General features: G+C 38.5%; 1 pseudogene; it reads left to right on the top strand.

The window, feature by feature from the left end:
• On the top strand, window positions 1-26,447 carry LOC125998865 (transcription initiation factor TFIID subunit 4B-like; annotated as a pseudogene).
• Window positions 26,448-26,913: the final 466 nt, after the last annotated feature.

Here is a 26,913-nt window from a genome sequence, read left to right as displayed (position 1 = left end):
ATGGTAGGTGCTGCAGGCTGCTTCTGCCTGCAGCGTCAGAGGATTTCAAATGAATCCGCTTCAGGGAAGTGGGACTGCATAGACTGGCGTATGGTAAAATATGAAGAAAATGAAGACCACACAATAAATGTATGGGAAAATATGTTCTGACAAGTGTGCTTCAAATTTAATCTCCAAATTAGACATTTTAAGGTATAAAATGTCAGTTATAGTATGAAAAGAATGCTGAAATTTTGTTTCTTTGCAGAGTACAGAAACTTATCTGTGTATATTGTTTGATCTTTAAGACAGTACACATGGCTCTATGTGGTTTGTAATTTTAGAATAGTATATAGGTCAGTTAGGAGCCCAGAGGATAAATGGAAGGTAAATTTTTACATTTCAAAGTAGTTTCTCTCTGACCTGATCCTAGGTATCATACTGATGTAAATTAAGAGATTAGCAAGAAGCCAGGTTTCCTATAACAAATTTCCTTTACCTACGGGAACAGGTTTCTATCTTAGGGGCTAAGACTAACTCCCTAAGGTCTGGTTTTGAAAGAGATAAAACTTGTATGAAAGAGGTACAGAATTTATACTTAGTAAAATTCAATAGTCCAATGCTATTCTGGTCAAACCTTTTTGGAGTGTAGATTAGTTAGCAGGTATTCAAAGTGTCTAGGGAAAGTCTCCGAAGCAAAGCAATCCTTTCTGTTACAAATTGCTATGGTCTTCAAAGACAAGGAGAAAATAATTTTTTTTTTGATGCTGAGTAATGCTGGTAAAGATAAATTTAATCAGGGCTATGTTGCATGTAAAAATCCTTATGGTAGGATGAGAAAGGTTTTACTATATAAACACAGCAGAAGGGAGTATATATATATATATATATATATATATATATATATATATATATATATACAAACATATATATAAGTATATATAATCAATTAAATGTAGTAAAGGAGACAGCATGTCAGTTTCATTAACAGAATGTCTCGTTCAATTATACACACTGAGAGAGAAGATTCAGTGGGCCTATTGGTGAGAGATATTTCAGGAATCTTCCAATCATCCATACTTGAGGAAATGATTTCTCAGTGGGCCTACGAGTAATATTTCCTAGGGAATTTTGTTTGTTTGTTTGTTTGTGTTTTTTGGCCACACCCAGTAACACACAGTGGTTACTCCTGGCTATGTGCTTAGAAATCTCTTCTGGCTTGGGGGACCATATGGGACTCCGGAGGATTGAACCAAGGTCTATCCTAGATCAGTCACATGCAAGGCAAACGCCCTACTGCGGCGCCACTGCTCCGCCCCTTCTTAGAAATTTTTTTATCAGCTACCTATGGTAAGGGCATGAACATTCTAGTGTATCTTCTGACTGACTTTTTCTAGAAATACTAAGATTTCTATTATGTTATTTCTGTGACAGGTAGGAAGGGTCCTTACAGCAAAGCCATTGAGAAAATCCAGCCAGCTTCCAATCAACCACCAACAACACAACTTCCAATATCAAATACAAGAACAACAAATTGGGGTTCTCATACACTGGACAGCTGTTTCTCATTTAGAAATAGGAGCAATATCCAAGAGAAAACAGAAGATAATTACAACAAAAATGGAGAAGTAACTTTCAAATCAGAAAGTTCAACAGTGCACTACTTAACAGTCAGTGGAGAAAAGAGTAAGTCAAAGTATTTCTAGAAACAAATAAGAATGAAGGTACAACTTATCAGAATTTGTTGGACAAAGCAAAAATGTTACTAAGAGGATAATTTATAGATTTATAAACATGTAGTCAATAAGAAAGGACCTATACAGCTTAAATAATTAAAAATTAAATAATTGAAAAATGAATAACAAAAGGAGCCAGAGTAGGCAGGATGGAGGAAAAAATAAAACTTACAACAGAAATTAACGAATTGGACACCCAAAATAAAAAATAGATCTCATATATAGCTATTTAAAAATGTAGATCAAGAAACAATTAACAAGAATCACAAATAAAAAGAGAGGAAAACTTAATAAATATTATCAAAAATAAATGGGAATGTCATTACAGCTACTAAACAAATTTCCAAGATAATCAGATATTAGTTTGAGAAACTAATTGAAAAAAAAAACAAAGAACCTCGAAGCAATGGATAATTTCTTGTACTCCTATAACCTATCGAGTTTGAACTAAGATAATATGAAAATTTTTAATAGATAAGTCACTACTGAATAAATTGACAAGGTAATCAAAACACTTTCTTTCCTGCAAAAATACTCAGGCCTAGATGGATTCACTAATGAATTTATCCATACATTTAAAGAGGACTAATGCCAATCCTCTTCAAGGCTTCCAGTAGAGTGAAGAAACATAAACACTCCCAAACTGTTCTTTTCTTTTTTCCCCAAACTGTTTATATAAAACTAACATCATAATGATACCAAAATCAGAGACACCACAAAAAAGTGAGTTATAGGCCCATATCCTTGATGATTACAGGTGCAAAGATCCTCAACAAAATACTAGCAAATTGATTTCAACAGCTCATGAATAACTTCATATACAAAGCCCAAATAGTATTAATTCCAGAAGTACAAGGATAGGCTTACATATGTAAATTATCAGTCTAATACACTGTATCAACACAAGAAAACATAAAAAATATAGGAATATAGCAGTGCATGCAGAAAAAAAGATGACAAGATCCAGAACTCATTCATGATAAAAAAAATCACTTCACAAGATGCAAATTGATGTAATTATCCTCAATATAGTCAATGCCATTTAAGACTAGTCCATGGTAAACAGTATGCTCAATGGAGAACAAATAACTCTTTTCTCTAGATCTGGCAAAAGACAAGTTTGCACTTTCTTACCACTTGTATTAAACATAATAATGGAAGTACTTGCATTGCATTTTGGCAAGGAAGAGATAGCAAGCACATGCAGAAAAGAAAGACGTCAAGTTCTCCACTGTAGATGATATGATATTTAGAAAATCCTAAAAATGACTAGTGACTAGAACCTTCTAAAAACAATAGTTTTTATAGTAGAAATGCAGTCTACAAAATTAATATACAAAACCCATGGCTTTTCTATATACAAATAATGAAGAGAAGAGTAGAAGGTATCCTTTTTATGACTGAAACCCAACTTAAAACATGTTTGTAATCATGGTGTTTAAATAAAGATACTAGTTTAAAAAAACAAAATGTAAAGTATCAAAAAAGCACTGTTCACAGAAAACAAAATAAAAAGTAAAACTATGTGATTTCTTTGGAAAAAAAATAAAATTTTGTGACAAAAATAATAATGATACCATTCACAAATATGTCTTAGAAATTTAAGTACCTTGTTAATTAAAGAAGTAAAAGTGTAATATAAAGAAAATTAAAAAGCACACATTCAGGAAATTAGAGTACACAGGATATGGAAACACATACCCTGCTAACGGATTGGGAGGATTAAAATCATTATACTGGAAATACTTTTCAAAGCACTGTACATATTCAATGCAACCACTATAAGGATGTCCATGATATTTTTCAAAGAAATATATTAAACAACTCTGAAATTAATATGGAATAATAAATGTACATTAATATCTAAAGCAATCTTTGGGAAAAATAAGATGGGAATCATCATTTCCCCCAAATTCATACTGCATGTTTAATGCAGTAGTCATTAAAACAGCATGGTATTGAAATAAAGACAAACTCACAGAACAATGGAACATATTTAAATATTCTGACACTTATATTTATGTATAAAATCAATAAATCTTTAATAAAGGGGCATGAAATACAAAATGGAGCAGGTAAACTTCTTCAATAGTGCTGATGGGAAAACTGGTCAACAACATGCAGGAAAATGTACTCAAAACTCTTTAACACTGTGCACAAAAGTCACAAAGACCTTCATATCAGAATTGTAACCATAAGATACAAAAAGGAAATGTATGCAGAAATTTCAATGACATTTAAGCTAAAGGAATCTTCAAGGGTGAAAAACCACTAACCAAGTAAATAGAAGCAATGATAAACAAATGGGACTACATTAAACTGAAATGTTTTTTCTCCTCAAAAAAATGGTGACTAGGATTCAAAGAGTGCCCACAGAATGGGAGAGAAATAATTCAATCATTACCCATCTGATAAAGTGTAAATATACAAGCTATAAAAGTTACTGGTAGAGTTTAGCAAGAAAAAATCTAACCCTGTAAAAGAAATGGATCCTTTAATGTTGTCAAGAGTGCAGGAAAGAGGATTTGGAGCAGGAATGCCAAACGTTACATTTAATGAGAGATAAAAAGAGAGACTCTTATCTAGACAGCAGAAGTTAAGCACAGTTCAGCAGAGAACTCAGCTAGCATTGAGGCAGATTCTCTCTGGACTTTTTCCTCCAGAGCATCTGACCCCTGGGCCCTCCAGAGAGGATGCTTTTTCCTAAATTCCCCTATAGGCTCCCCTTCCAAGCATGAGGAACTAGCTATAAATAGCTCAGTCCTAACTACACTTTTTGGAAGTTACAGTGATGCATTTTATAAATTACCTCCTAAATATACAGTCACATCACCCCTTAAAGATAAAATAACACAGTTATTGTCTGGATTTCTACATAATCTCATTTACTGTTCATTAAATAAAAATAAATAACTAAACAAAATAAGGATTATCTCAATGGTCAATGGGAGATTCTACAGGTCAAAAGATCATTTATCAAGACAGGGTAATTGCAAAGGGCATTGTACTTTTTCTGCAGTGAAAATATATAAGATTCATGTCCAGAATGGGAAGTGGAATGGAAAAAAGTATGCTTAGAAACTACATAAATAGAAAAATATTAAGCTATAAAGCTACACCTATTCTCGGAAAGTGAAAAACTGATCTTTTTAGGAATTGACCTTTTAGCAATAAGATCATCTAGCTACTTTTTTCTCTCTTTCACTTACTTTTATGGGGGAGGTAAGGGCTAGAGTCCAAGACAACTCTGGGTTCAAAGAAGCTCCCCCAAACCCTTCCATTAGGTCTCCCATGAGACCTAATGGACTCAGGTAAGTTAAAGATTCACGTAAGTTCCTGCACCTAAGATTCCAACTAGAAACAGGTGTGTCCACCCCAGCAGGGGTCGGGTGAGGATTATGTAAGAGCAGCATAATTGTAGGTCCTATTAGCCACTTAATGAACAGCCATGGCAGTGCCATGCTGAAATGACTCTTTAAGCCAGTGCTTGGCTTTGGCAAAGATATTGCTCAGCTCCCACCAAAACTCAGGTCAGAAATGGAATCAAACAGGCTGGGTGGGATATCAAACACTTTGGTATAGCCAACAAGCCTGCCTCCTTGTCTACTTCCTCTTATAGCCTCTGTGATTTGGAAAACCAAAAAAAAAAACCTCATAGTTGCCTGGAACAGTGAGCTTCTGCCCTTTCCCTGCTGGGGACACCTATCTACCTTGTTTCTTTCTTGTAGCCACCTCCTGTCCTGTCAGTTGGGTCCCTCGTCTTGTACCATGGTCCGTAGCTACTGCTATCATTTTCAACTGCAATCCCCTCGGAATCTTGCAGTTGAAGAACATTAGCCTGGAGGACCCAGGCAAGGACCAATGTTTATCTTCTCTCTCATTTGTATATAATATCATTATTTAAGCACCATGATTACAAACATGCTTATAGTTGGGTTTCAGTCATAATAGGTACACTCCCCTTCACCAGTGCAACTTTCCCACCACCAGTGCTCCAAATCTTCCTGCTCCCCCACTGCTTGCCTGTCTTCTAGACATGAATTCTATTTCTCTCATTCACTACCATTGACATGATAACTGTTAATTCAGTAATTTCTCTAACTGCACTCTCTACCCTTTGTTGTAAGCTTAATACAGAGGCTGGTTCTTAAATTCCTCGTTTCAATTGTCTATGGGTATTATTACCATACAGTCTTTTATTTTTACTAAATCCACAGAGTATTCTGTGTTTATCTCTCTCTCTGACTTATTTCACTTGGCATACTAGTTTCCATGTCCATACATGTGTAAGAAAATTTTACTACTTCCTTTTTCCTGACAGCTGCATCATATTCCACTGTGTTATGTACCACATTTCTTTAACCACTCACCTGTTGTAGGAAATCTGAGTTGTTTCCAGATTCTGGCTATTATAAATTAAGTTGCAATGACAAAAAAGTGCAGAGGGTATTTTTGTATTGTTTTGTTATGTTCCTAGGTGTGGTATTGCTGGATCATATGGGAGCTCAGTTTCCTTTTTTTTTTTTTAGAAATTTCCATATTTTCCACTAAAGCTGTACTAGATGGCATTACCACTAGCAGTGAAATAGAATTCCTTTCCACATCCCCTCAAGCATTACTTTGTCTTGTTATTTATGATGCGTGCTAGTCTCAGGTGTGAGATGGTACTTCATTTTCTGTTACTTTGCATCTACCTCATGATTAATGATGTGGAGCATTTTTTCATGTACCTTTTGGCAATCTTTATATCTTCATTGAGAAAGTGTCTGTTCATTTATTCTCCCCATTTTTATGAATTTAGATATTTTTCTAGTTAAGTTCTGTCAGTACTGTGTATATGTTAAATATCAGCCCCTTATCTAATGGGGTATTGGATAAATAGTTTTTCCCATTCTGTTGATGGTCTTTGTATCCTAGTCACTATTTGCTTTCCTTTGAGGTGCAGAAGCTTCTCAGTTTAATGTAGTCAAATTTGTTTATCTCTGATTCTAATTGTTTGCACAGTGGTGTTTCCTCCTTGATGTCTTTGGTTTCAATATCATGGAGTGTTTTTCCTACATTTTATTCTATGTACCTTACGGTTCCGGGTATGATATTGAGGTCGTTAATTTATTTGGATTTGACATTTTTCATGGTGTTAGATGGAGTTTTGAGTTATGTTTCTTGCATGTGGCCAGTTCTCCCAACACTAATTGTTGAAGAGGTTTTCCTTTCTCCATTTTAGGTTTCTTGCTCCACTATCAAAGATTAGTTGGTTGTATGTCTGGGGAACATTGTCTGAATACTCAAGTTTAATAGACTAATTGGAAGGTATGTCTTTATTTAAATATCATAATGTTTTAATGACTATTGCTTTGTAATAAAATTTAAAGTTAGGAAAGTGATGCTTTTCATATTCTATTCCTAAAGGTTACTTTAGCTATTTGTGGGTATTTATTGTTCCAAGTGAATTTCAGGAGTGCTTGATACAGTTCTTTGAAGAATGTTATAGGTAACCTTAGAGGAATTGCATTAAATATATTCAGTGCTTTTGGGAGTATAGCCATTTAAATTATGTTAATCCTCCCAATCCATGAACAGGATACGTGTCTCATTTTCTTGTGTCCTCTTTTATTTCTTGAATTTATTTCTCTGTAGTTTTATTTGTATATATCCTTTAACTCTTTATTTAAGTTGATACCAAAGTATTTGAGTTTCTGTGGCACTATTGTGAATGGGATTTTTAATGTTTACTTCTTCTTTATTATTATTTGTGTATAAGAAGACCATTGATTTTTGCATGTAAATTTTGTAGATTCCAAGTTTGCTATATGAATCTATTGTTTCTTGAAGGTTTTGGTAGTGTCTTTAGGGTTTTCTAAATATAGTAGCATCTAATCTGCAAATAGTGAGAGCTGACTTTATTGTTTTCTTTCTGGATGCCCTTGATAACTTTTTCTTACCTAATTGCCTATGGCAAGTACTTCCAGTGCTATGTTAAATAGGAATGAAGAGAGAGGGTAGCCTTGTCTGGTACCATATTTTAGAGGAAAAGATTTTAGTTTATCTGCATTGAGTATAATATTTGTCATGGGCTTGTGGTAAATGACCTGACTATACTGAGAAAAGTTTCTTTTATTTCCATTTGTTGAGAGTTTTATGTTTCTTTTTGTTTTTGAGCCACATCCAGTGATGCTCAGGAGTTACTTCTGGCTATGCACTCAAAAATCCCTCCTGGCTTGGGGGACCATATGAGGGGCTAAGTATTGAACCAAGGTTCATCCTGGATTAGCCGTGTGAAAGGCAAACACCCTACCACTGCACTATCGCTCCAGCCCTTATTGAGAGTTTTATTTTTTTTTATCATGAACGGGTGTTGGACCTTATCAAATGTTTTCTCTGCATCATATCATATCAAAATTTATTTTTTCCTTTTGTTGATATGATGTATTATGATGATTAATTTGCATATGTTAAACTATCCTTGCATCTCTGGTATGAAGCCTATTTGGTCATGGTGTATGACCTTCTTGATGAGGCTTTGGATCCTATTTGCTAAGACTTTTTGAGGATATTTGCATCTGTGTTCACCAGGAATATTGGTCTGTAGCAGTCTATGAAGGGAGTAATTAGGACTGATCTGTATATTAGGCTGAATTTTAGTTCTTTTGCACATTGACTGTGTGATCTTAGATGTTATTTAAATTTTCTTGCTTTGGATGTCTTTTAAAACGACATCAATGGCAATAGGTTTTTATTTTTTCCCTTTTTTTGGCGGGGGTCACACCCGGCAGCACTCAGGGGTTAATCCTAGCTCTGAGCTCAGAAATTGCTCCTGGCAGGCTCGGGGAATCATATGGAATGCTGGGATTCGAATCACCTTCTGTCTTGTATTGCCTGTGTGCAAGGCAAAAGCCCTACTTTGGTGCTATCTCTCCAGCCCATTGACAATCATTTTTCTCTGTTTCAGGATATTTATAAAATTATCAGAACAGTGCCTATTATACAGTATCTACTTCAAAAAATTGGATATCATTGTTGCCATTCTTTGTTAGAGAAATTTTCAGGAACTGAGCTCTATGGGTGTTGGAGTGTTACTCAAGCTTATTTATTAGGGACTATAGTGTATTATAGTTGAAGGCAGAGTCACAGGAAGCTCCTTCAGAGTTGTAATTCTATCCAAGGACTTGGATGGTGATAAATAATGTCATTGCTCTGAATATTAGACATTTTAGGCTAAGGAAAGCAGGAAGTTTAGTCCTATTTGAACCTCTGTCACTAGTTTGTTCTTAAACAAGTGATTCTTGGTTCTGAACCTGCCCCTGATACTAGACCTTGATTCTATGAAGGAAAATCTCGAGAGTCTATACCTCAATAAGACTCAGATTTTTGTGGTAAGCAACATACAGCATTGACTGCTTCAATATTTGCCTTTTCATTTGAGCCTAAGACCTTGTACTGACAGATATAGAAGTTGATTGATACTCTCAGGCATCTCCAGTAGTTGAGCTCCCTCCACAATTATAACACATTTGCAGCCTGGATCCAACCGTACAAACAGCTGGATCCTAGAAATCATGTTTTGCTTCTCTTCCTTTTCTATACTGCAGTTTTTCAGAATAAAGATCAAGCGTCAATATTAGACTTGGAACATAAAAGCAATTAGGAAATGTTTTTTAATATCTTGCTTAATCCAATGGAGCATAAAACACTGTAATAGGAGACCCAGCAAGGTTGGGATGATCCAATCTGAGAAAAGTAATAATTTCACATTTCCCTGTGGCTGATATTCAGAAGTGTGTGTTGGAGTGTGGTGTGGGGAAGATTGCCAATAATGTCTGGAATTTACTGAAAGAAAAAAGATAGATGGGGATGTGTAAAATAAAAGTATCCACAAGTTGGTGAGCTCACCCCACATGCCTTGTTTCTACCCTTCAGGTGGACAGATCTGATGAAGTAGGGTAGTGGCAGAGAAATAATACCAAGTCAGTGAGTTAAAGATTCTTTGGATTTAGTCTGTTTTTGCCTCATGGCCTCTCTCTGCCATGTGTTCTCTCTTTTCAAGCCCCAAACCAGCACTGCTCTCTCTTTATTATCAAGAACCAAAATCTCCAGGGTGGGGATGGTCCTTTAATGCAGGTGAGTATGTAAAATACAAAAAGAAGTGGAAAGAAGGAAAAAGGAAGAGGGTAAGATGGTAGAAGGACAAGAGAGGGTGGGATGGGAGAGAGAAAGAAACAGTGTGTACATGAGAGAAAGATAGCAAGAAGAAAGAAAATTTATTCTTGGTCCCTTGAACTGAAAATCTGTATCATAACACTGATACTTTTCAGTGCTGAAATAGACATCAACATAATCTGGAATTTTCAGAATATCTGGAGGCAATGGCTTTAAGGAGGATGTCCCATTGGTTACTGGCATACTGGCAGGCTTAAATGTCAAGGGTCAGGGTTGGTCAGTTCAGAAGGGCCAAATAGCAGAAACACCGTCACTAGGTACTTATGGAAAATGGAATTATTTGTGAAATTATATGAACTGTGAAAGATATTAATAGAAAAAAACTCTGCCGGGAATCCAGAACATACCCAAAGACACAGCTATGTTTCTGGTATTCCTGGGCAGAGAATAGGAATAGCACAGACTTTGTAAGTTGATAGACCTCTTTAAGAAGAGGTGGTATGAAAATCCTTAATTATTTGAGCAGGATTAGCTAGTGACGTGCTAGAAGGTCTATTGCTAGAAACATGGCCACTGACTTGTAAGGGTCACACCACTAAGAGTATCTATAGAAATTTGAATTTCTCTGCCCAGGTTGCTCCCAGGACTGGACTGGAAGCAGGACACTTGTAGACATCTCTAGAAAGTTGTGGTTGTTAAGCTATTTCAGAGATGTTTTGTTCAGGGCAATCCTGTGAAAGAAAATGCTTAGATCATGTGGGTGAGCTGCATGAGAACCAGAAGAGATTTTACTTTCTACAACATTAGAAATAAAAGGTATACAGAAGTGGGAGTAAAGAGCTGCTATATGATTTATTTTACTTAGTGCCACTGATAAAACTCACACTCTCTGGGCCTCAGATACTCTGTCTCTGAGTGAAGGGGTTAGGTTTCATGATTGTGAATGCCAGCCCTCAATAAATCAGGCCCCAGAGACTCAAGATATATAGATTTTCATGCCTGCAGGTATATTTGAATCATTTACATCTTATACTCAGTGGGACCATCTAGTTCAATCATACTTCCAAGATTCTTGCTCTACACCCATTGTCTGACCAGCCTCAGACAGAAATATTTCTAAACATGTCATTAAAGGAAAGAGTAAGCTGACCTCCACATTTCCCTTTTCACCAGTACCTAGGGAATTCCTTCCTGTTTATCCCTTTCTAGGGTTCTCTAGAAAGTGGTGCCTGTAGGGTGCCATTTTTAAAATTTTCTTGTTTCCCCAAATAAGGAGAGTAATTATTAGCATAAAATCTGTTTGAAATTTTGGGTAGGGTAGGGGAATGAGATAGTTTGAGTCTCCTGAACTCCATGAGTTCTAAAGTGAGGAGGCAAGGAGAGCCAGGCCTTCCTTGCCATTTCCAGCAGTCTTGCCACCCAATGTTACTTTATAGCTGCCTTCTTAGTTATTCTCAAATCTGAGGCAAATATATAAGTAGGAGGCAGGCCTTGAAACCTTTCATGAAATGAGAAACAGTGATGCCAGGCTCCAGCTTTAATAGGCCCTAAGCCTTGCAAGCCTGATCCTGCCTGGCCTGCCTACCTGCCTCTAATATTTTTCAGATTTGTACTGAGCTGGCAGCTCTGCTATGTTGAATGTGGCAGATGATTCAACCCCATCTCTAGAAGACCCGGGGTGAGATGTTTGAGCAAAGCCAGCTTGATGTGGTGTGGCAGTATCTTCTGAGACATATGCACAGACATGGTCTGGGGAGAGGGATAGGGGTAAAGATACATTTAATCTAGTTATAGAAAAACATACTTCTCACTTAGGTGTCCAAAGTTGCCAGTGACAAAATCTACCTTACCTATTTTCCAGGGGGCAGGCAGAGAAGAAATACAAATGGTGATACTTGGGGACTAAAATGAGCTTTTCTCAAGGAGTCCTACTCTCAGAAAATGTTGGAAAATTTAAGAGGTTGTAAAGGCATGAGAAAAGTGAACATACAGAAAATCTAGATTCCAAAGTAAATTTCTGGAATTTAGATAACTGAGACAGTACAAGAGTATCAATGTTTCTAATCCTGAACACCCAAAATCCTAGAATAGGGGAAATTTTGGGTGCTCATGGAATTTTTATTGTACAATCTGTTTACTACAGGAAGTAAGTATATTTAAGGAAGGTTGTCTATGGAGCAAGAATGCTAGAAGAGTGGGCAGGATGCTTTCCTTGTAAGAGCAGGCCAGGGCTCAATCCCTAGAAAAACATATGGTCCACTGAGCACCACTATGAGATATCAGATCACTGAACACAGAGCTTTAAGCACTGAGGATAAACTACCCTTACCAAAAAAGAAGGTTATCTTACACTGAGAAGATACTTTAGGGTTTATGGGTATATGTTTTGCCTGTTTGAGACCTCAGTATTAATTTTGCAACAGAACATTCTCTAACAGCACTGCCAGTACCCCAGAACAGCAAAGCAATCTATGTCCTTGGTGACTTAAAACCTTATAGAATGCAGCCCTGGAAGCCCCCAAAGTCTATGATGGTAGCCTAGATAATATTTAGTAGGATGTGAGTAGCAGAGCAACCCTCACATTACTCTAACAGTCAGGTTGGCTGAAAATGATAAGCAATGGCCTTGGATCCCTTGAACACTGCTTGGGAAGCACTCCCGAAAGCAAGCAATCCCTGTAGTTTAATAGACTGGATTGGAATCACCAGTTATGGTGTGTCAGGTCATCTTTGCTTGTTTGTCTTGCATACCTACTTTAGCATTAGCATAGGTAACTTCTTGCACTCAGGTTGAATATCTGCTACATTTTTCTGTCATTTCATTTTGTACCTCAATTTAAAGATAATGCTTTATTGTAATGCCAAATATACCAGTGAGGAATAAATGCGTTGACAGCTGTTGGGTGAAATAATCTCTACGAATTACCTTATACAAATGTGTTTTTAAGTTATTATTCAATGTCTTTATGTGTTTTGAAATTTTTGTGGTATACGTCTTGTACCACTCTTGTTAGGTTGATTCCTAGGTACTTGATAGTTTTGTACACTATTTTAAGTGAGAAATACCCTTTGATCTCTTTATTCTCTGAGTTATTATTTGTATAAAGGAATGCAACTATATTTTCATATTGACTTTGCAGCTGGCCACTTTGCCTTATTAATTTATTATTTCTAGGAACTTTTTTATGAACTCTTTAGGATCTTCTATGTATATCATCATGTAATCTGCAAATAGACTTTCTCATTTTCAATTTGGATTCCCTTGATTTCCAACTCTTGTCTGATTGCTATTGCTAATTCTATGTTGAATAAGAGTGGAGACACTGGATAGTCTTGCCTAGTGCTTGAATTTAGTGTAAACGCTTTCATTTTTTCACCATTAAGAATAATGTTGGTTGTGGGATTTATTATTTATTTATTTATATATTTATTTATTTATTTATTTATTTATTTTGCTTTTTGTGTCACACTTGGCAACTTTCAGGGATTTTACTCCTGGCTCTACGCTGTACTTCTCTATCCTAGAAAAGTTTCCATTTGCACTTCAGAAGAATGTGTATTCAGCTTCTTGAGGATGAAAGGCCTTGTATAGATCCAATTGCCTCAGTACTTCTAGTTTCTCATTTAGTGGTCTTTAGTCTTTTAGTACATTTAATCTTTGCTAGTGTTCTGACTCATAGATATGTCTAGAGGTGGGTGTGCCTTGTTAAAATCTCCCATTAATATCACTTTTTCATTCACATGTTTGTCTAGGTATGTGGACAAAAACCTTACATATTTTGCTGACTATATTTGGTGTGTATATGTTTATCAATGTTAGTACTTCTTGTCCTATTGTTTCTCTCTTCCATAAGCAGTGTCAATCCTTGCCTCTAATTACTTTATTAAGGTTAAATGCAATTTAGTCTGATATAAATATGGCTGTCCCAGGTTTTTTTTTCAGTAGCTTGTATAATTGTTTTCATCCTTTTACTCTGAGCCTGTGTCTATGCTGAAATTTTAAGTGCGTTTCCTGAAGGTAGCAGATAACTGGATTTTGGTTTCTGATCAAACCCTATTAATGGGAGAATTTAGTCCATTGACATTGAAGGAAACTATTGACATAAAAGACTCTCTTACCATTATATTGTGTAGTGTTCTTGCTTTTACAATTGGGGGTTTGTTTTATATAATTGATCTCTGAGTAGTTCATTGACAGTTGGTTTGTTTAGTGAAAATGTAACTAGTTCTTTTTTGACTGAGAATGGTTTTATCTCACCCTTTCATATAAATGAGAATTTTTTTAGTTAGTGGACTTTAGGTTAAAAGTTTCTTTTATTTAGTAGTTTGAATATGCCATTCCATTCTTTTCTTGCCTGATTGTTTCAAATGGGATATCTGGTTTCATTTTTGTGTTCTATCCTTTTATACTTAAGGTTTTTCTTCTCCATTGCTGTTTTGCAGTGTCCACCTATTTCTTTGTGTCTTTTTTCTCTTTCTGCCATTTGAATTACTATATGTCTTTGTGTCATTCTGTTAGGGCTTATTTTGTTTGGCACTTTTTTTTTACCTCAGATTTGTAGAGCATTTTCTTTTTAGAATATGAGAATGTTGTCTGCTACTATCTCCTTCACTAATTTTTCTTCCCCCTTTTCTTTTTTCTCATCTTCTATTATCCCTGTAATTCAGATGTCACTTCTCTTGTCTTCATTCATTAAGGTCCTTATATTTTATTTTACTGTTTACCTCTCCTTTATTTTTGACCTCTTTATCTATGCTGACTTGAAATTTGTCTTCAACTTTGTCTATGCAACTCTCCATTTGTGTAATTCTGCAACTATTGCTTGCCAACATGTTTTTGTTTCTTCAGTTCTATTTGAAAAGAGTTCTTTGGGTTCATTGAATTGTTCATCTAAAGATTACTAAATTTTGTAGGCTAGTCTCCATACTGGGTAGAAGATGGCCAGACTATCCATGTTTTACCTTCAGTCTGGTCTGGATTATTTCTTCAGCGACTCTGATTCAGACTGATTCACCTGTTGGTGGAGATACAGTGTATGGGGGTGACTTTACAACTCTTTAGAAATCTAATCCAACTCCAATGGTGTCAGAGCCCCCATATCCAAAGGATAGGAGCAACTACGTGGATTTGGACCACAGAGCAGGAATGCCATAGCCAAAACTCTGCTAGCATCAGGAGAATAAAATATAAATATTAAAAAATTATAAAAACTGCTTTTCTACGTGAGGTAGCCAAGAAGTCTCCAGCCAACATAATCTCTTCAGGGCCCAAACCCAGTAAGCTATACCCACCCTATATATGGATGGAGCCAGAGGAGCATGGCCAATCTGCTTAGCTCCACAGCCACCCAAATCTTCTAACACATGAACCCCACCACAGCACATATTAAAAAACACACTAGAAGCTTGGCAATGGGGAAACAATGCAGGAAACCCCTATGTATAGAGAATGAATATGGCAGCTCAGATGACCCAAAAAGTACCAACCAACCAGGTATCCTCTCAGATAAAATGCTTAGAGAAGAAATATGGAGGATGTTCATGGAGTTCAAAGAAAGCATAGATAAATTTGAATGGAACACAAATAAAAATAAAGAGGATATGAAGATAGAAATAATAAGACTTCATACTGAAATAACAGATCTGAAAAACTTGGTAGATGAAATGAAAGACTCAACAGAAAGCCTCTCCAACAAAAGACGGTGTCAGTGAGCCAGAGGATGAGATGCAGAACAACTCTATACAGCAGAACAGATTGGAAAAGAAACTTAAAGCCAATGATTAGACAATGAATAAACTACTCAAAGAATGTGAAGAGATGAAAAGAGAAGTCTTTGATAAACTCAACAGAGACAATAGGAATCATTGGAGTCCCAAGGACCTAGGAAGAGATAATAATAATAATAATAATAATAGAGGAGTTGGAGGAAGAGTGAGAAGAGGAGGAGGAGGAAGAGGAAGGGGAAGAAGAAGACGAATGGATCATTAAAAAGTGGTATCTATACACAATGGAATATTACATGGCAGTCAGAAATGATACAATCACAGATTTTGCAGCAACGTGGATGGACCTAGAACATGTTATGTTGAACGAAGTAAGTCAGAAGACAAAAGATAAACACAGAATGATAGCACTATTCTGAAGCACCTAGAACATACATCTTATATACAACTAACACTCAACAATCAAATAATAGGGTTTAACAGGGTAGAAACTCTAAACACTGTAATAGTCAACATATACTCGAGAGCAGTGTCCAAAATACATGAAAAAGGAACAACTCAAACTCTTGACCGCATTATACCACAAAGAAAACAGCAACACCAGAAACAGCAGCATAGAGAGAACAGGTATGTAATCAGCCTTCTATGACAAAGGCCCACAATAATCCCTTGGAGATCATATACAGGATCACAGGTAAAGAATACCACGGGAAATCACTGACTCCAATGGAAACATCCCATAACATCATGTTTTAATGCCTTATCTTACTATATTTAAAATAACCTCTCAGCTTTTCTGTCCACAGGCATTCTTGGATACAAAGGGTGGACAAACCAAGATGGCAGCTCGGGATACCACACGAGATACCATACCTAGCTGGCACTATGAGATGGTCCCAAGAAAACTCTTTAACATACACTTTATTTCAAGGTTATACCTTCTTTTAGGAATCGAAGCACGTGGCCAGTCAGACCACCGAAGCAGTAACCGTGACATACAGACTTAAACTACAGACTCTACTCATCGAACACATTCAAGCAAACTAACATTCCCTTGCTATTCTCTCCTCTCTTCTCACTACTTTCTTTTTTATCATTTCTTTTCTACTCTTCTCTCTACTTTTTTCTCTTTTCTCTTTTCCCTTTCTTTCTAATGTATTTTTCTCGTTTCTCCCTTCCTACCCCTACCATATACCTTCCCCTTTCCCCCCTTTGGAAACCCAACTACCCCGTCACCCCTCATTCCCATCCAGACTTCCCACTGTATTAAACCTCTTCACCCTCAGTCCTTAATCTATTAGGCATCAAGATTGACCTCCTACCCCAATGAACCAGTACCCGGTACCCAAACGAAGAGACACCCAGTCAAACCCACATTTCGTCTCCTGCAAGAAAAGGCAGCTAACTCCCCTGCAGACCCATGCTGCGCGGCCCTCCCTACCATCTTCCCCTAATGTGGACTGTTACTTGAAACCGGACTTAGTTCCAAAAGTAGCCCCAATACAAGAACTCTTCCAAGACCTCCCTGCCGCAAATCTTTTGCCAATCTGAAGGTCAGGGGGTGTGATGGGAAGGTGCCTGGGAACCCACACACTACAAGAAAAACCCAAAAGACAATGGGAAAACCTGTACTCCCAACATAAACATAAGACCTGTATTACACCTCCTCTTTACCTGCCTTTCCCCAAATGTAAGGTAGTCTTTTGCATCACTTTGGTCCTTTAAATACTTCGTTAATTCATTTTTAATTCTCTGTTCTACATATACATATGTGAGCACATACATTTTATTTTATTTTTTTGGGTTTTTGGGCCACACCCCGTGGTGCTCAGGGGTTACTCCTGGCTGTCTGCTCAGAAACAGCTTCTGGCAGGCACGGGGGACCATATGGGACACCGGGATTCGAACCAACCACCTTTGGTCCTGCATCAGCTGCTTGCAAGACAAATGCCGCTGGATCACATACATTTTTAATCCTATTTTTTAAAATCTTTTTTGGGTATGTGACCTGTTTGTTTTCCTCTCTGCCCACCCCCAAATGCACCAACAATATAACGTAGCACCATTTCTCTCTGCAAAGGCACACTAAAAAAAGGGGAAATCTTACACATAAAAAGAGCTCTTATCTACTAGAGATAGGAACTCATAGTTGTTTACAATACAGGGATAACTCCTACCTTGAAAATATGTCATGTGGAATCAACTTAGACCTCAGGAGATTAGATCCCATCCGTCCAGCCTTGAACCCTGGATCCCAGTCACAGAAACGGCACAGTTCTTCACAACAGCTGCAGGAAACAAACCCCATCCAGGACAACCTTAATACTGCTGGAACACCAACGAGTGCCAGCTCTAATATGATATCCTGACAATGAGGAAAATGGAAACAACTTGACCTAAGAGCAGGTTATCCTACCTTACCAGCCATCGATAAGACAAAATCAAACGATTTGTCACCCATTGGTAGGCCCAAAATCCAAGATCGCGATTTACAGATGACTGGCTGCTAGAAACATGACCAGACTGTATATATCTTGGGACCAATAAAAAAAGCCCTAGTCTAGGGTTTGAACTACCACCTGCACAACAATCATGATCTCCAGTTCCAAAGGTCTGGCAGAGACAACTGTAACGGAATGGGGCTTCTTGTAACACAAGGAAAGGCGTTATCCTAGGTGCCATCCCAGGTTTAGTGCCAAGACCAAGACCACCAACCACAGAAGATGGATTAAAATGACACTGAGGGAACAGAACTTCTACAACCACAAAGACTGACTTCATCATAATTCCCACCCCTGTAACTGTGCAGATACTGAGATCTCTAGATACAGAGGTCTGACTGTATCACCCAGGACGGAGCAGAAGTCTTCCAAACACCACAAAAGCACCACCGGGAGAGTAAAGGATCATGAACAGAGTCTATAGTTGATCCCATGACAATATACTCCAAGGGCGGAGAAACCCCATATCTCTTAGGCCATGTGAATCCCTTTTCGAATGACCCCAATGTTTACTGTGCCTGGGCAGGAGGGAAAAAAAAACACAAAACATTGTTTATTTTTCATATATTATTTTTTATCTTCATGTACTATTATTATTATTTTTATTTACCTATCTATATTTTGTTGATTTCTTTGTTTTGGTGTGGTTACTGAAGTTGTTGCCCCCACTTATACTTATCTTTTTTTCTCCTCTTTTTTTTGTGTTTTTTTGGGTAACACCCGGCATTGCTCAGGGGTTATTCCTGGCTCCAGGCTCAGAGATTGCTCCTGGCAGGCACGAGGGACCGTATGGGGCGCAGAGATTCGAACCGATGACCTCCTGCATAAAAGGCAAACGCCTCACCTCCAAGCTATCTCTCCGGCCCCTTCTTTTCTCTCTTTATGTGCTCTGCCATGTTTCTTATCTCAAGACCATGGCATTTTTTGTTTGTTTGTTTGTTTGTTTTGTTTTGTTTTTGTGGTGCTTAGCGTTATTGTTGGAATCCTTAATAGATATTTGACACTTCTTTTTGTATTGTATTTGTATGGAGTGTTTCACCTTCTTTTTCTCCTTCATCTCTCAAACCGATGACGAGAACCTCTAGAAGAATTCCGCTTATTTTCGGTGTATTAGACTTTTATCCCAGTTTATTACTTTTCTCCTCTTCAAACAAAACCACATAACTTGAACTACCTAGCCCTGCCTCCCAATTAGAGAGGGAAATAAGGGAGGTTCAGAACCAAACAGGTGCAAGACTACTAAGTAATAGGATAGGTACAGATGGGACCACATATTCTAACAGCCCTGGGGGTGAGGGAAGAGAATTTGGGAGGTAGGACAAAAACGGAGGATTAGGGAGGACAAACTGGTGATGGGAATCCTCCCTGATTTTATGTAAATATGTACCTAAAATATTTTGTCAACAATATGTAAGCCACTATGATCAAAATAAAAATTATGTTAATAAAAATAAAAAAGAAAGTGATGTATTGAATTGATTATATAAGAGTTGAGTAGATGTATATTTGACTTAGAGTTTATTTTCCTAAATACATGAAGTTATTTGAGTATGATAAAAAAAAGCATTGCCAACTAATTCATTAGTTTGTTCAACTGAGTTTTAAGCTTTGTATTTTCTAAGAGATAGAAGTGTTAGGTCCAATCTACCTGGAAATATCTGATATAAATTAAAATGTCTTTGTGTGAACATGCTAGTCTAAGCAAAATTTGGAACTAGAAGGGCTAATAGGAGGGACAAGGAAGTCCCTTTTTCAGTAAACAAATCTAAGATGAAGTGAGAGATGGCAGGTTGGTCAGAACCAGCAGAGAAATGTGGAAGAAGCTTGAGGGAAGACTTTGGGAGTGGCACTGGCTGAGTGGCTGTGTTTGATTGAAGGGACCAGAAGGTGCCTCTCTTGATAGAAGAAACTGAGATGGGACAAGAGACAGCAGGGATGTTAGTATCAGCAGTGAAATACAGACGCAGCTTGGTGGAAGACTTCTTGTCTCCTTTTATTTTTAAGAAAAAGAAAAATGTTCAGGAAGGTCCTGCTTTCTTCTCAAGCCCTAAACAGTTATCACAGTGTCAGAGCAGTTTCAGCTATGCAAACAAAATTGTATGCTAACAAAAAATATTCATTTACAGTTTGTGGAATTCAAGGAACTTTGTATCCCAAGCCACCCAGTACTTTTCTCTAGCTTTCTTGTCAGGCCCTGCTGTGTTATTGGAGGAGGAGAAATGAACTTTCTTCATAGCCATCATATCAATTACACAATTAGAGAATTTGGGCTTTTATGCAAGAGATCTGGTGCTTGCAGTGATTTGCGGTGAGTGCACTACATTTCATCTAGACCAGGGAGAAAGGGGTTCATGGTCTGATCTCAGCTATGACAGAGTGTATAGAGTTGTATAGAGTGTATAGAGTGTATAGAGTGACAGATGTGTTCCGCTTGGCATGGCCTGGTGATCTTTCGCTACTCTGAAGACCTTCATATCTCCTTTCTATTGTTTTACCCTTCTTGTTTCCCTCTGACTGCTCCAGTCTCAGAAAGAAGTCTTTAAACCAGGCCTAAGAATGTCATGGGGACATGTGCTGCTAAGGAAAACACTGTATAAGAAGCATGCTCTTGGGAAAGCTAGGCCAGCAATTTCATCTTGGAAATGTTACTTTCTATTCTTAATCTCTTTCCCTATGTTAAATGTAGGAGCAGGGAAGAGATTGTATTAGACAGTTGTTAGGGATACTGTTAACATTGGCAGTTGCATCCATACCTCAACTGCTGTGAAAATCCTCTCTTGAGCCTCCAAATTTTGCTAGCATTGCTTAATAGACCCAGTTCTTTTCTACAAGTTGCATCCCTTTAGAAAGTCCTCACAAAACCAGGCTTCCCAAAATAGCCCAAGATAGAGACTTCCATTCTCTTTTATTTTTCATTCATTCTGGTAATCAATTGTCACAGTATGTTAGCCACTATCTAATGCAGGGGTCTTCAAACTACGGCCCGCGGGCCACATGCGGCCCGCAGAGGAGTCTGATCTGGCCCGCCAGCAGTGAGCGCTGTTTGGTTGCCAAGTTACCTGCCAGCATATACATTCAGTGTATATCCAAATATCAGGAACCATGCACTCAAAATGGTAACCATCGTTGGTAGTACTTATGCCTGTGAACAGACTTTTTCAAGAATGAAACAACTGAAATCTCCAACCAGATCAAGATTAACTGATGCCCATTTGCATCACTTGTTACAGCTGGCAGTGACAAATATGGAACCAGACATTGACCATCTCATTAGCCAAAAGCAAGCCCACAGTTCCCATTGAAATACTGGTGCGTGATCTGTTTATTTATAAATGGTTTTCATTTTATTTATAAAAAGATATGTGCAGTGTGAGTAGCAATTAGTAGCTCATATAGTCCGACTCTCCAGCTCTCAAATGGGCCATAATCTGGCCCCCACTTTAAAAAGTTTGAAGACCCCTGGTCTAATGTCACACACAATCTGAGAGACCCCTAACCCTCAGACATCTATGGCTAAAGCCTCTGATTTTCTCTTGACCCCCGAATTTTCTCTCTAGAGATGTTGTTCCCTACTTTCACCTACCCCAGCAAGGTACTCTTCAGTGGTTCCTGAGCTCACATTTTGGAATACTTTCTTGCAGCTTTTCCAAGACCATGTCCTATTTCTGCCAGAATACGCTTCCAGATTTTCATTCCTGAGCATTTTCCTCATAGATTAATAGTATCATCTCCTCTTATTTGTTCTCTTTCAAATATTAAATATTCCTTCACTTCTTTTGCTTTATTTGAAGGTGTGGCTGCACCCCAGACATAGAAGAGGAGCCTTCTGGATCTATGTTGAACTTATACTAACATGGCACACATATCCCAGTTCTGTGACATGGAGATAATATCCACCACTACCCCAACATCAGAGTCCTCTTTCCTGCACAACTGTTGGTAGACATAATAAAAAAATATAAAAAAAGGGCCTGGAGATATAGCACAGCGGTGTTTGCCTTGCAAGCAGCCGATCCAGGACCAAAGGTGGTTGGTTCGAATTCCGGTGTCCCATATGGTCCCCTGTGCCTACCAGGAGCTATTTCTGAGCAGACAGCCAGGAGTAACCCCTGAGCATCGCCGGGTGTGGCCCAAAAACCTATATATATATATATAGGTTTTATATATATATGCATATATATGCGAAGACATGGGACTCAATGAGGGTCTGACTGTCTACTTGGAAAAGAACAGTGGGAAATATGTGAGGTGCTTTGAGTGCTGGAGGATCAGGTATGGAGGAAGGTGTTTCAGGGAGTAACATACTGGCATATATACATATACATATATATGTACATATACATATATATACATATGCATATATATCAGAGAGAACTAGAGCATAGTTCCATGTGTAACCCTGACTGCAGCTGTCAGCCTGCATTAATGAAGACCCAGATAATCCTGCACCTGTGTTCAGGCAGCATCAGGATTTATGGAAGGGCAAAAAGCCTTGGTTGTGGGTACAGAGGAGGCTACTGATCACTGTTGCCAGTTTTAACAACCCTTTTTCCTTTGCTGGATCTCAGTTTCTCTCTCTGCAGCACAAGAGTTAAATTGGAGGTCCTTAAATGTTCTTACAGCTTGTATATGTTCCAATTCTTGATTTTCTGTATATTGAGGTAGGATTAGAAACTCTGCCTTTGTGCAAAAGGTGGACACTAGGAGTAACCACAGAGTCAATTATGAGATACTGAGAAAATTGCCCTCACTGGTATACCCTGTTTTCTCTCTAATACAACTGTCTTCCTAGAGCCAATGCAGTGGTGGTGAAGCATGGGACCTAGTATGAGAAACCACCTCTAATGAAGGAAGGCTATGGGCCCAGAGTCCCAGGACCAAGAGATGATTAAAAGGAGGTATTCAAGGCAGCCATGCAGTCACAGATTAACCTAGGAGGCTGGTGGAAGGAGAAAAAAATGAACAAATACTTGCCCCATTACTTTATTTCTTCAGGAGACACTTAAGAGCCTTATTGCCTTAGTGAGGCCTGCAAGCACTGCATTTTTGTTAGAGACTATTTGATAGTATAGAAAAATGTTAATGTTTTTGGCAGATCTTTGCACTGACATTTGGCATAAGAGTTTTAATACTCCAGGGGAAGTGTAAAGCGACTGTAGGGGGCTTAGGGGCGCTCGAGGTTTGCAGTTTTGAAATTTCTGGCAGGGAAGCAGCTGCGGCTGCGTTGAGTTAAATAGGGAGGTGGGAGCCGTGGTGATGCCCCTCCCAGGGCCACTAGCCTTTGCTGCTGCTGCGGACCCGAGGCTGAGATGGTGCAGGTGTGAGTGCCCCCTGAAAATAAAAGTGACCAGCGTTCGATCAGGTGTTGAGGGCTGTGCGGACTGGAGAAAGGTCCTGTTCACAGACTTGTGTTGGGGGCCTCTGCCCCTCTCCAGAGCGATGCTGTGAAGCTGGAACTGCTCTGGAGTTGGCTGCCGCTTGCAGTCTCACCTCGCTTCTGCATCAGAACCGCAGTGCTGCAGCTGGCACTGAACCATCTGGGGGAGGGGGGATACACGCTGGCCTCCCAGAACCTGTCGGTGCTGCTCCCCCGACTGTCCTGAGCGCCACCACCGGGACTGTGAGCATGGCCCTGGCGTACCGCTGCCCGTGCGGGTGGAGGGCACACCCGTGGCCCTGGGCGCCATGACTAAGGCTCCTACCAGTTTCTTTGCGGAGTGTGCGCTGTCCCAGCATGTGGATCCCCGTGGGGACCCTAGGGACCCAGGTAGCTCCTGGTAGTGCTCTTTTAAACTCAGCAGTAGCCCTCAAAAAGTCACCGTGAAAGCTCCCAACACCACAATCTAGTTGCCTGCTAGTTTGCCGCTTCCTCCAGGAACAGTTTTGATAAAAAGCAACAGAGGTCAATTGATCTTGGTATCTCCTCGGATACCAACTGTACAGAAGCTGTAACAAGAGCTGAGACAAGTAACATAACTTCAAGGCCAGCTGTACCAAATACTCAAGCAGTCAAAATCTGTACAGAGCCGAATTCTAGCTCACAAGTAATTAAGAAAGTAGAGGTGGGGCCGGGCGGTGGCGCTGGAGGTAAGGTGCCTGCCTTACCTGCGCTAGCCTAGGAGACGGACCGCGGTTCGATCCCCCGGCGTCCCATATGGTCCCCCAAGCCAGGAGCGACCTCTGAGCGCATAGCCAGGAGTAACCCCTGAGCGTTACCGGGTGTGGCCCAAAAACCAAAAAAAAAAAAAAAAAATAAAAAAAAAAAAAAAAAAAAAAAAAAAGAAAGTAGAGGTGGCACCTGTTAACAAATTGGCACAAATAGGAACTACCATGGTAACTACTATTCCAAAGTCTTCCTCAGTACAAATGATGACAGTGCCAACCTATGTTGTCACAGTTATACCTATAAAACAATTGACTACTGTAACAAACTTGAATTCTTCAAGTTTGGGAGTATCATCCATGCCTGCAAATGAGCCCAAGGTCAAAACAATTGCTCAGAGAAATCTTTCTCCAACAATGCTAGAAAATGTGAAGAAATGTAAGAGCTTTCTTGCAATGTTAATAAAACAGGCATGTAGTGGGTCACAGTCTCCAGAAATGAGGAAGAATGTAAAGAAACTTGTAGAACAACTTCTGGATGCAAAAATGGAAGCAGAAGAATTTACTAGACCACTGTATGTTGAACTCAAGTTTTCACCTCAGCCTCATCTAGTTCCTTTTCTTAAGAAAAGTGTGACAGCTTTACAACAACCCATGCCTAATGCCCAAAGCTTTATTCAACAGTGTGTTCAGCAGACATCTAGTGAGACTCTTATTGCTACGTGTACAACACCTCCTCCTTTGGTGACAACAATTTCATCAGTCCAGTCTGAAAAGTCCTTGGTTGTTTCTGGAACAGCACCACCCAGAACTTTGTCAATACAAACTCTGAATCCAGTTGCCTGTCCAGGTGGAACAAAAACTGAAGTTGTGACACTTGATTCTCTAGGGCCAGCTACTCTATCAGCAGGAACTATGGAACTACGGAATTATTGGAACTATGTTGGTTCAGACGCCAAAGTCAAATATGACATTGCTCCAAAATACTGTTAAAGCAGTCACAATTCAGCCTGAAAAACCATTTTTCTCTGGGGCACCAGTAACACTGACCCTTCAGTAACCTTTGAAGAAACTTCAGAAACAGCAATTTGTCTTCCATCTATGAAACCTGTTGTTTCTTCTCCTGGAACCACATTTGACAAGCGTGTCATTGGTGCTCCAGTCCAGATCAAACTGTCCCACCTAGGCCCCATCTTTTCACAACCAGATTGCATTTCACAGACAGTTAAAGTCAAACAACTAGTAGTCCAGCAGCCTTCAGGAAGCATTGCAAAACATGTGACCACGCTTTTCTATTCCTCAACATTGACTGTTCAGAAACCTGGACAGAAGATGCAAGTTAGCACTGCAATACCTACCAATCAGTTTCCTCCAATTTCCATTTTAAAGCAAATTACCCCGCCAGGATATAAAATTCTGTCATTTCAAGCATCTCCTATTCAGAAAAATAAAATATAAAAGAATGGAACAGTGTTCTTCAGAGATGAAGATGACAGCAATGATGTGACTTCTATGGCCTAGACTTAATGAGGAAAATGCCTGTATCTTAGCAACAAGCTCTGAATTGGTTGGCCGACTTGTTCCGTCATGTTAAAGCTGAACCATTCTCCTTTATATTGGTTTACAAAAGAGGATTTTAGACATTGGTAAAAATATAACATTACAGAACTTAATTCTGATGCTGTAAACTTGATCTCCCATGCAACACAGGAGTGATAACGAGACCTAGAAAAGCTGATTGCAATTGCTCAGCATCCAATGACAATTTACAAGGCAAGTGAAAATCACAAACTGTCAAATGATACCAAATCAGCTAAAAATTCTTGAAAAGCTTGGCCAATTGGAGAAGAAAGGAAATGATTTAGAAGAAAGAGAAATGTTACAGAAAGCAGCCCAAAGTTTTTCTAATAAATAAGATCCAAAAGAGCTGAGATTAAAGCAGAATGCCAAAGAGTTACAACAGTTGGAGCTTGCTCAGATACAACACAGAGATGCTAATCTCACAGCTTTTGCAGTTATTGGACCATGGACAAATAGACCGCTGGAATTTGGATCTGAAAGTGAGGGCTTAAAAGACAATCTTGCTTCAGGGACATCCAGTCTGACAGCCACCAAACAGTTGCTTCGATCAAGAATCACAAGAATCTGCCTCAGGGATTTGATATTCTGTATGGAACAAGAAAGGGAAATGAAGTATTCACGAGTGCTGAAGTTTGGATCTTGCTATTTAATTAATGAATTAATTTGATATGACAAAGGAGTGTTGTTTTTACTGTCCTGTAATTTTCATTCCTAGAAAAATAACATTCAATTTGGGAAGACATTGTTTACAGTTCTAAGCATTTATTATATAACTATCTACCAAAGAGTTCTTGAAGACTTTCAACTTTGCCATTTGAAAATTGTTTATGATACAGTTCACACAGAAACAGGCAACTTCCTATCTATGCATTTAATTATGGCACATCACAGCCATACTTATTACTCCCTGCTTTATTCGCCAGACTTATAAGGTGAGACCTCTTTTTCTAATACAGCCTGCATTGAAACATAGAAGAGAGTGAATGTCATTCTTTATCCTTGAGACACAGAGGAAAGTTAGTTTCATCTCTTTCCAGAGGAAATATTTCATCTATTTTGAACCAATCTCAAAGTGTTAGGCTTTCTGGACTGAATCCCAAGTTGCTTCCTAGTTATGACAGCTGAAGGTGACA

Source organism: Suncus etruscus, chromosome X (assembly GCF_024139225.1).
Source record: "Suncus etruscus isolate mSunEtr1 chromosome X, mSunEtr1.pri.cur, whole genome shotgun sequence".
In the NCBI taxonomy this organism is placed as follows: Eukaryota; Metazoa; Chordata; class Mammalia; order Eulipotyphla; family Soricidae; genus Suncus; species Suncus etruscus.
Note: the sequence above shows the minus strand (reverse complement) of the source record. Positions and strands in the feature narration are given on the sequence as shown.